We start from the raw sequence: 9,499 nt of genomic DNA, 5'->3' as shown, positions 1-9,499 counted from the left end.
AGATTTGTAAAAAGTTCAAGAAGTTTTATTGAAAATTAAAGAAGGTTTAATGAATGTTATTTAAAAAACAAAGAAACGAAAATTATTAGAGAATTTATAGTGAATTATAATTTAGTCACGGGACGTGTTAAGAACCATAATAAATAAGTTTTACTAAATATTTTTATAGGAAAATAATATTTACATGCTGCTGACACTGAATGCAAGTATGATTTTGAGGTGGAGAGAAATTATTGTTTCTTTGAACTCCACTTGATGTACTAAGCAAATTATTAGGTGGAGCAGGTTCTGCATTTGAAGGACCATCAACATTTGGTTCATTTCTGCTTACATTATCTGGATCAACGATTTTTGCTGAGTTATTTTCATCTGTAATACAGAAATGTGAAAACATTGTAATACATCGTAATATTTCAAATTTCCAAGACACTCATACACAAATCTTGTCATTTTTTAATATATTGTGGTGACTACTGACGCAAATATAAAAAATCTATTATTCTTTAATTGATGTAATTGTCTTTCTTTTTACTTTATAGTGGAAACAACCAAATATTAATTTAAATATTACTTTAGATTATTTTATAACTAGCAACAATTCGCACGCTAAAGCGCGCGGCTAACTTTTTACTATCTTTTTTTAAATAAAATTAGCAATATTAAAAATAATAGAATTTAAAAATTTTCTAATATTAAATTTTTGTTGAAAGCACTAAAAAAATTCAATTTTGGAGAATTTACAAATAATTGCAAAAAATCAATTATTTTAAAAACAAAAAATTAAATTCTTCTTATTAAATTCAACTATGTTCAAAATTTGAAAAAAATTCTCGTACAAATCCCAATTATATCTTTATATATAACAAAATTCTTCTCCAAAGTTCGATTTTCAAAAATTTTTCTAATTTAAATGATTTTCAATATCAACGATTTTAATAAAATTTCCTAAAACAAATTCAATTATTAAAAAAAAATATTAATTTGAAATTTTAGAAAATTACAATTTTGAATGAATTAATTAAATATTAAAAATTTCATAGAAATTCTATTATTTGCAAATTTTTTATAAATTGCTTCGCAATAATTCACTTGTTTTCATAAACAATAAAATTCTTCGAAGAAATTCAATTATTATCTAATTTTTTGATAAAATTCTTCGTAAGAATTCAATTATTTTTGAAAATTTTAATAAAATTCGTTGCAAAAATTCAATTAATTAAAAATTTTTTATAAAATTCTTCGCATCAAGTCAATTATTTTAAAAAATTTTGAAAAAATTCTCGGTAAAAATTTCAATTATTTTTAAAAATGTTCCTTAATTGAATGATTTTCATAATCTACTAAAATTTTTCAAAAGAATTCAATTATAAAAATTTTAATGAAATTCTATGCAAACACTTAATTATATTAATAAAATAATTAAAATTTCACAAGGAATTGAATTATTTTCATAAATAATATTTTTTTTAGGAATTTAATTATTATTTTCATAAAAAATAATTTAAAATTCTAGAAAAGAATAATTAAATTAAAATGATAAAAATAATTTTGATGAAGTTATAGTAGCAATATTCTTATTATGTAAAATAATGATTTTATCTTTCGGTCATCTTTAATTATTAGAAAACATTGTAACAATTTTAATACTTTACAGAACTCAGAATTTATAATAAAAATTAACTTGAATCATAAAATAATTTTTTGGCATTGAATAATTATCAAAATTACATATCCATCAATGAGAAATAAATAATGATATAATTAAAATGAGGAAAACATATAAAATGAATATACAACTAAAAATTAGATAATTATACCATCAATTTTATATAAAAATTATCGAGTCACAATAAATAAATCTGGAAATGAGTTAATCACAGATTGTCAAATATAATATAAGGGATATTATCCTTATTGATAATTTTATCGGTATATTCATGTATAAAAAAATCGCCCTGGGAGAGACGTATTAATTAACATTCATTCACACATGAGAACATAAAACTTTACTTATCAGGCAAGACTTGAGCAGTTAGCGTCCGTTGCTTCATCCAAAACCCCGCCGCGCCCTCGAGTCGCACGCTGGTTTCAGTTAATGAGGTGAAAGTCACTCTTATCCACTCTTATGGAGTCTCACTCCATCCTCTGCAACCTGGTACCAAGGGACGAAGTCTAGATCGCTCTCGAGATGCTCTGCCTTTCATCAATTTAAATCCGCCCACTATAAATCGCCACACTACGAAATTTCATGTACAAAAAAAACTATAAATATCCAAACTAATATTTGTGATTTTACATAATTGAAAAAACGATATGAACTTACCATCAGCGTCCTTGGCGTGCACTTGAATTCGTAGAGCGGATTCAGCTGTCAGTTCCCAGGGCGATGGTCAATTAACTTGATCCACGCTTCTGTGAACCGACGCTAGCCTCCCGCTCTTTCACGAATTTCCCTCACTTATTGTAAGATGTGCCGAGCCAAGGACCCTGATAGGTCCCCACATTATCAGAGCATCCCAAAACGACACCAGATCCATCCCCTCGAACCCCAACGTCCAGGCAACCCGGAGGGCACGACGGTATAATGGAACAACATCGCTTCATTCTCCCCCTAGCTCTTTATAATGCAATGATACAGAGATACTAAATATACACACATTTCTTTACGACGATTACAATTTCATATAATATGCAAGATCAATTACCAAATTGACATCTCCTCCTCCCCATTTCTTTTCACTATTTACAAAATCATATCACATCAGCGTCGACAATAAAATAACTCATTCTATAACATTTCCTGATGATACTCATTATACAAATTAAGCATTCTCATACATCAATTATTATACAACGAATATGCATTCCAAATATCATATGAATCCAGTTACAATTAACCGATGCCCACAATTTCTTATTTCTGAGTGTTAAAAGAAAGAAAAGGTCAAGTTTCCTCAATCCAATGAAATGACACTAACCATTTTATATTTTATAGTTATTATTATTATTTATTTATTTATTTATTCTTTTTTTATAATAGATTATAAAGAAAAACATAAAAGAGAATATTTGATTTTTTTATTTCTTTTTGGTAGTGATGTTTATAATTTCGCATACCGTTCGAAGTGCCAGCAATTTGATTATTTTTACAAATATTCATTTTTGATATATTTTTTTAAATTAATTTGATGATATATACCAATAATGCGATTTCTATTTTTATGATCCCCAAGTTCAAATGATCCGTTGTTAAAATCTCGCAATATTTCATAAGGACCATAAAATATGTGGAAGAATTTGCTGGTTACTTTTTTCAAAGCATCAGATTGCTTTGGTACTTGTAATAATACAAGGTCACCCACCTGCAACGATATTCTTGACGTCGATTTCTGTGTTTTTGCTCGACGCTCGAAACTTTTTTTTAATCGTTCCCTAGCCAATACAATTTTTGCTTCTCCCGACAAATTATCACCTTCTGGAAATTTAACAATATCGAAAATCTGATCCTTCGGTTTTTTCCCAAAATGTAATTCGAGAGGACAAAATCCCGTACTCATGTGAGTAGTCGAATTCAAAAAAAACTCAATATCCGATACGCAACGCGCCCATCTCGTATGCTTATCCGCGCACAGAGTTCTAAAAAGGCGCCCTATTTCTCTCATTACGCGTTCAACGGGATTCCCCTGGGGATGACGAATCGACGAGAATATAACCTTAATTCCAACCTCACGCAACCTCTGTCCCCATTTAGGCGATGTGAATTGGGACCCGTGATCCGACAGGATTCTTTTTGGATAACCCATATCCGGAAAATATGATTGGAAAAGTTTTCTCAAGACAGTATCTGTGGTCTCCCTTTTAATCGGAAAAAGCCTCACGTATTTAGAGAATACATCTAGTACAACAAAGATGTACTCCATCCCCCCTGTTGACCTTGGCAGTGGCCCAAAAAAATCCACACAGACAAGATCCTGCGGTTCCGACGAATATACCATCCGATACACACTCGACATATTCGTGTTATTGATCTTTACGCGTTGACATAAATCACAAGATGTTACCAATTTTTTAATTTCCGCATTCATAGCTTTCCAATAATAGTATTGACGAATATACGCTCCAGTTTTAAACACCCCTGGATGTCCTAATTTCGTATGAATACAGTCAACGATCCTTCTCGTGAGTACCTCAGGTATGACAATCTGCCATGCCTTCAACGTCTGATCGAAGCGAAATAAAATCTGTTCTTCCACGACAAAAAATCGAGATAATTCTCTATTTTTAACTTTCTGAATAATTGAGCGGATATTCTCATCTTCCCTTTGCAGAGTTTCTAGATTTTTTAGATCATGAGTAAGATCACTGGTCAAGGTCAACCCGGAGCAACCATTCAATTCAACCCCCTGAGATTCAACATGCAAAACATCGATCGACAACCCCTCCTGCACCACGGATTCAAACTTCCCTCTTGGATTCCGACTAAAGAAGTCTGCCACCACGTTATCGCTACCTTTACAATATTCCACCTCAAAATCGTATTGCTGGAGCAGCAAACTCCATCTGATAAGACGGGAATTAAGATAAGGAGTGGAATTTAGAAACGTTAACCCTTTGTGATCGGTGATAATCACAAATCTCGTTCCTAGCAAATAAATTCTAAGTTTCATAACAGCATATACTATAGCTAGCAGCTCCTTTTCCGTCGTTGTATAGTGTAACTCCGCCTCCGCCAAACAACGACTCACCAGCGCCACCACCCTAAATTCATTTAGATCATCCACCTGATATAAAATGCCAGAAATCCCCAAATCGGACGCATCGGTTTGTAGTCGAAATTGCTTACCAGGCAAATAATGATCCAGTTGAACGCAATTTATAAAGGCCAACTTCATATTTTCGAACGCCCGATCATGTTGCGGAGTCCAATCCCAAAAATTTTTTTCTTTTAATAAAGACCTGAAGGGTTCCAATAAAATGGCATGTTTGACTGTAAACTGGCGGTAATAGGTGCACATTCCTATGAACCTTTGCAATTCTGTTCGATTTCGCGGTTTTTCAAATTTTTGAATTAATTCGAGTTTATCTTGTCTCGGTTTAACCCCATCCACGGACAGCTCGTGCCCCAAAAATTTAACCTCTTTTTTACCAAACAAAGATTTATCCAAATTCAGAGTAAAATTATTTTCTTGTAACACTGTAAAAATTTTTTCAATTTCATAAATATGATTATAAAAATTTCCCTTAGTTGTAATTAAAAAATCGTCAATATAAATAGTCAAAGTTTCTTCAAATTGATTCCCTAGAACTTCATGCAGCGATCGAATAAACACGGAACCAGCCGTCTTTAGGCCAAATGGCAGCCTGCAGAACTGGTACATCTGAGAATCATACAGAAACGCAGTGTACTTGCGACTATCTGGATGCAGTGGTATCTGCCAGTACCCTGTTGCCAAATCAGTAGTCGACAAGTAACTAATACCCTGAAATTTCTGTAATAATTCATAAACCAAAGGCGGAGCCTCGTGATCCGATTTGATTATTACATTAATAAATCGAGCATCCAAGCAAATACGTACCGTTCCATCACTTTTGATGACTATACGTATTGGGTTGCAATAAGAAACATTACATTTCTCAATGACGCGTGCTTCTAACATTTTTTGTATTTTACAACTTACTTTTTTTCGATGAGCTATCGGAATTGAATATGTTTTAAACACAGGTACTTTATGGGGCTTAACACGAATTTGGTAGGGAGTGACTTTTGCACCACAATTTTTTTCGGAAAATAAATACTCAAATTTGGACATTACTTGTGCAAAAACCTCTCTTTCACGATCAGTGATCCCCGGAATCTCAGAAGCGATAACTTCAACGTCTCTCAAAAAAGTATTTCCCACATCGATTCGACTTATATATCCTTCCTGACAGATTCCAATTTCCTTAAATGATTCTATCTCTCTCGAATAATCCTTATTATACTCCCCAGCATCAATAAAATCAACAAAATTTGGATCTATTTCCTGATCATATTCATAAATATTTTCACGATGCTTTTTAATTACTACGTGTTCTTTATTTACATTATTTGCTAGTTCCTGCACTGAAGTTTCTTTTACACGGCTCGTATCTATGACAGACAGAGATTCGTCATCGGTCTTACTGGCGCGTGAATTCCCCATGATCTGATCCCCACCATTAGTCTCACCACCGATCTCCCCACCTAGCGTCATACCAAAATCCCAACCCACATCACAAGCCTCTAACACCTGAATATACATTATCGGATCGTCACTTTTATTATCGGCATGTTTTTCCACTCTATTTCCAAAATGAGTTACTGAATTGTTCAATTCAATACCATCGACTATTATTCCCAATTTATCATAATCAATTACCACTCGATTTTTTAATAACCAATCATTACCTATTATCATATCATTCGACAAATTAGGAACCACTAAAAATTGAGATGAAATCTTTTTTCCATCTATCCTGACGTCACATGCGACTTGTTTTTTAACAACCGTCGGCTTCTTACCAATTGCAGTAAATAATCTAATATTAGTTACAGGCAGAATGAAGAACTTCCCATGTTGTTTCAAATAAGCATAATATGACTCAGAAATCGCGGTAATCTGGCTACCCGTGTCCACGAGTGCCTTCATGGGGACAGAGAAAATGGAGAGGGTAACCCGTGGGCAGAGGGGAATATGACACGAAGGAGTTACCTTCTCTGACTCCCCACCCAGGAGATCCCTACTCAAACTATCAAAGTCATGATAATCGTAACACCGCGACAATTCCACGTTAGAGATATTATTTTCCATTGCGCTATCAAAATCTTCTCCATCGGCACCCTGACTACCATATTTACACCATGTCGGAGGGGGAATTGACAAATTTGGGAGAGAGATCTTCTCCTCCTCTGCATTGAAATGAGTAAAGTAATGACTATTCGACTCAGCCCGGCCGGGACTCATACCAATATTCGATGTCACCACCTTTGCAGGGAAGTTTCCCCGATTGTTACTCTGCTGCTGACTCCCACCTTGCATCGGTCTTCCATCCCCCCCTCGAGACTGATTCCCACGCGACTCACCTCTCTTCTCCTCGGTTCTATCGCCATGAAAGAGGGGCCCCCTTTTAGAACTCTCCTGCTTATCACGAAATGTTACATCTAATTGTGACAACACTTGACATATTTTTTCAAAATCCGCAAAATCCACAGCCGACAAAATTTCTCGAATTCGCATAGGTAACTGCTGTATGATCGTATAGTGGAGTTCATAATTTTCCATCTTCGGTGTAAAATATTGCGCGTCTTTAACTTGATTGAGAAAATATGAATTAAGTTGATCTTTCGAAGGATCAAACTTTCTTTTATGCCACTCCGACTTAATTCTCACTCGAACGGCTACAGAATAAAATTCGTCAATAAATTTTTTTTTAAAATTAGCATAATCAGCGAACGTTTGCGTTTCGAACCACAATTTTTCGTTTCCGTCAAAAACATCGTCCAGATATTCTAACCGTTCATTAAGAGAAATATGTTTAATCTTAAAATATTTATCCAACTTTTCAATAAAAACTTGAGGATTTTGAGCTTCACGAAATTTAGGCGGTTTAACTTCAATATGAATTGCGCGCATTCCGTCAATCAAGGTTTGAAAAAATTGTTGATTATTATTATTTACCGGCACTTCAGCGAGTTGTTTTCGAATAGCCTGCAATTGATCATTTTGAGTTTTAGTTAACAATCGTAAATTATTTATTTCTACACTATATTGATCAATTTGTAATCTATGACTGTGCTGTAATTGTAATAAGTCATTATTTAACTTATCAATTTGTTGTTGAGCATGTTGCAACTTGACCGATTCTTTTTCCTTTTCTGGATTCGGAGTCATATTTTTAATTTGCGAAAATCTACCACGTTTATTTATTCGTTTACTACTCAACGGCGTCGATATTACTCTTTTCAAATGCGACCTTGTTCTTACCGGAGAGCGTATGGACATAAATACAACAACAAAAATTACACAATCATTCACACGACAAAATGAATACAATATAAAAACAATTTAGAGGACACACAACGTCGGGTCCCCGTTCGGGCGCCAAATGTAACAATTTTAATACTTTACAGAACTCAGAATTTATAATAAAAATTAACTTGAATCATAAAATAATTTTTTGGCATTGAATAATTATCAAAATTACATATCCATCAATGAGAAATAAATAATGTTATAATTAAAATGAGGAAAACATATAAAATGAATATACAACTAAAAATTAGATAATTATACCATCAATTTTATATAAAAATTATCGAGTCACAATAAATAAATCTGGAAATGAGTTAATCACAGATTGTCAAATATAATATAAGGGATATTATCCTTATTGATAATTTTATCGGTATATTCATGTATAAAAAAATCGCCCTGGGAGAGACGTATTAATTAACATTCATTCACACATGAGAACATAAAACTTTACTTATCAGGCAAGACTTGAGCAGTTAGCGTCCGTTGCTTCATCCAAAACCCCGCCGCGCCCTCGAGTCGCACGCTGGTTTCAGTTAATGAGGTGAAAGTCACTCTTATCCACTCTTATGGAGTCTCACTCCATCCTCTGCAACCTGGTACCAAGGGACGAAGTCTAGATCGCTCTCGAGATGCTCTGCCTTTCATCAATTTAAATCCGCCCACTATAAATCGCCACACTACGAAATTTCATGTACAAAAAAAACTATAAATATCCAAACTAATATTTGTGATTTTACATAATTGAAAAAACGATATGAACTTACCATCAGCGTCCTTGGCGTGCACTTGAATTCGTAGAGCGGATTCAGCCGTCAGTTCCCAGGGCGATGGTCAATTAACTTGATCCACGCTTCTGTGAACCGACGCTAGCCTCCCGCTCTTTCACGAATTTCCCTCACTTATTGTAAGATGTGCCGAGCCAAGGACCCTGATAGGTCCCCACATTATCAGAGCATCCCAAAACGACACCAGATCCATCCCCTCGAACCCCAACGTCCAGGCAACCCGGAGGGCACGACGGTATAATGGAACAACATCGCTTCAACATGAAGAAATCGTGCACTCCGAGTCTTCGACTCGGAGCAATCGATATCTTCATGTTTCATAAAAATACTTTTATAAGTTGTTTAATTTAAAAAAGGTTTGAATTTTGAATTTTTGAATGTCTTAATATTCCTGTGAAAAATCCTGTTCCAAAAACAAGATTGAAATAGAAATTGTGCAAATGTTTTCTTCTTTTTCTAAAAAAACATTATAAATTTGTTTAAAAAAATTGTGATTAAAAAAAATGGAAAATAAATAAATTTTTTATTTCTTAATCACAGTTGTTTAATCATTTTCTAATTTTTTTTAGAAGTAAAGAACAAAAATCTGCATAATTTCAATTTGACGAAACGTAATATTTAACAAAATTTTAGTCTTTGAATCAAAAGAAGTGAAAAAAA

Source organism: Leptopilina heterotoma, unplaced genomic scaffold (genome assembly GCF_015476425.1).
Source record: "Leptopilina heterotoma isolate Lh14 unplaced genomic scaffold, ASM1547642v1 Lhet_171, whole genome shotgun sequence".
NCBI classification, from domain to species: domain Eukaryota; kingdom Metazoa; phylum Arthropoda; class Insecta; order Hymenoptera; family Figitidae; genus Leptopilina; species Leptopilina heterotoma.
Note: the sequence above shows the minus strand (reverse complement) of the source record.